The sequence below is a fragment of the Diaphorina citri genome, unplaced genomic scaffold, assembly GCF_000475195.1.
Source record: "Diaphorina citri unplaced genomic scaffold, Diaci psyllid genome assembly version 1.1 scaffold5742, whole genome shotgun sequence".
In the NCBI taxonomy this organism is placed as follows: Eukaryota; Metazoa; Arthropoda; class Insecta; order Hemiptera; family Psyllidae; genus Diaphorina; species Diaphorina citri.
Window position 1 is genome coordinate 1 of NW_007383118.1, and position 2,435 is coordinate 2,435.

The following is a 2,435-nucleotide window of genomic DNA, read 5'->3' on the forward strand; positions in this document are numbered from 1 at the left end:
ATAACCAGGGTCACTGCTTGTTTGTGCCAGTTCCTTTGGTAGCAATATTCCACGGACGTGACTTCTGCACAAGTACCCACTGCAGTGCTAAAACCAGTTTTTTTTTTATTATTATTAATTATTTTTGTGCATATTCCATGGAATGTGCATATTCCACATTCCATGAAAATAACTTTGCATCTTGTAAAAGTTATGATGCACTTTATAGTGCAACAATGATAAGTTGCTTTCAAGAAAGCAATGCTCCAAGTCAAGGCAAAATTTAGTATTAGTACTGATGCCTAGTATTATTCAAGGAACAAACAATTTTTCCTTCCTATTATTTCAACAAATGTTCTTTCCCAATGACTTCAAAATCTTTAATTAAAGATAATTCTTTGCTTTCAGGCATCAAGAAATGTGAATTCTCTCTTGATTGGACTTAATCACAATATTTGTAGTAGACACTGAAGAAGTGAATAGTGGCAGAATTAAATGACATTTTTGGTTTGCCAACACTCACACTTAACAGTTGAATAGTGGCAGACCTCAGATAAGACAGTAAGTGATTCATTGATTAAAATTGAATTTATTTCATCTCATATTACATTCTTTTCATTATAATGGACACTTGAGTGGAAAGTATTGAGGTTGACATTGGCAGTATTTTCCAAACTCATATGCCACCCAAACACTATCAATATTTTTATCAATACCTACCTACTAGTGAAAATACTTGAATTTTCAATAGTATTGAGATTGGGTGTCACTATAATTGACAATGTAAATCTTTCCAATGAAAAATATTGTTAATAGGTAAGCATTAATATTTTCAATAGTATTGACAAAAATAATAATATAATTTAATAAAGGTAGGGCCATTGGCTTTAATAAACGCCCTTGGTCACTGCGACCTGGTTAGATCTTTTGTGACAAGTATTGAGATTGGGTGTCACTATAATTGTCAATGTAAATCTTTCCAATGAAAAATATTGTTAATAGGTAAGCATTAATATTTTCAATAGTATTGACAAAAATAATAATATAATTTAACCTCAGATAAGACAGTAAGTGATTCATTGATTAAAATTGAATTTATTTCATCTCATATTACATTCTTCTCATTATAATGGACACTTGAGTGGAAAGTATTGAGGTTGACATTGGCTGTATTTTCTAAACTCATATGCCACCCAAACACTATCAATATTTTTATCAATACCTACCTACTAGTGAAAATACTTGAATTTTCAATAGTATTGAGATTGGGTGTCACTATAATTGACAATGTAAATCTTTCCAATGAAAAATATTGTTAATAGGTAAGCATTAATATTTTCAATAGTATTGACAAAAATAATAATATAATTTAATATACCTAGTGTGTGGGAGTCAGTAGAGATCTATTATTATGGGTTCAAATTTTCAAATAAACAAGGATAAAATTCCATACCTTTGCTGGAATGAAACCACTGCCCTCTTTACCATTTTCAACCTTTGGTTACATATTCCTAGATCCTGAATTGGGTAGCTACACCTGTGTGCCTTGTTTATCATCCAACTAGCACAGAATTAAATTATCAGTTTATCCTCTCAGTCAAAAATACATAGGGTGTTCATTTTATTTTCTTAATTTTTCAAGTTTTAATGAAAAACCCCTCATTTCGACTTGTGACCATGGACAAAGTAAAGGCACATGAAAAAAAAAAAAAAAAAAAAAAAAAAAAAAAAAAAAAAAAAAAAAAAAAAAAAAATATTTCAGCAAATAAACAAGGATAAAATTCCATACCTTGGCTGGAATTAAACCACTGCCCTCTTTACCATTTTCAACCTTTGGTTACATTTTCCTAGATCCTGAATTGGGTAGCTACACCTGTGTGCCTCGTTTATCATCCAACTAGCACAGAATTAAATTATCAGTTTATCCTCTCAGTCAAAAACACATAGGGTGTTCATTTTGTTTTCTTAATTTTTCAAGTTTTAATGAAAACCCCCTCATTTCGATTTGTGACCATGGACAAAGTAAAGGCACATGAAAAAAAAAAAAAAAAAAAAAAAAAAAAAAAAAAAAAAAAAAAAAAATTCCTTTAAATGTGTAAATCTGTTCTGAACCTCCCTTTTCACTTTAATTTCCAAACTTTCGTCTCCCTTATGAACATTGTCAGGTAATACCTACCCAGGTAACATGGACTAAGTACTTCAACAGGTCCTTTTCATTGTTCTCTTATCAGTTTTTGGTCAAACAATTTATTGAAGTTTGACCAACACCTCTCCACAATCAGGTTTCAAGGCCATTAACTTTGACCTTCTGACCTTGACCTATTGCTCAAGAATTGATTCTTTCTGTGATCAAAATTCAGATTTATGATATCCATCGTGTTCATATCACAAATCTGTCTTGAGTTTAAGGGTCATATGATGATTGATCACAAGACACAAAATTCTTACGAAGGTAA

The 2,435-nt window shown here is 30.8% G+C and overlaps 1 long non-coding RNA gene across 1 annotated transcript; it reads right to left on the bottom strand.

Moving 5' to 3' along the window:
• Positions 1–1,054: 1,054 nt before the first annotated feature.
• Positions 1,055–2,037, bottom strand: LOC113472484. The gene is made up of 2 exons (XR_003394767.1): positions 1,769–2,037; positions 1,055–1,432 (listed from the first exon to the last, which is right to left on the bottom strand). It is a non-coding gene; the product is annotated as an uncharacterized LOC113472484 (long non-coding RNA).
• Between the last annotated feature and the right edge of the window lie 398 nt (positions 2,038–2,435).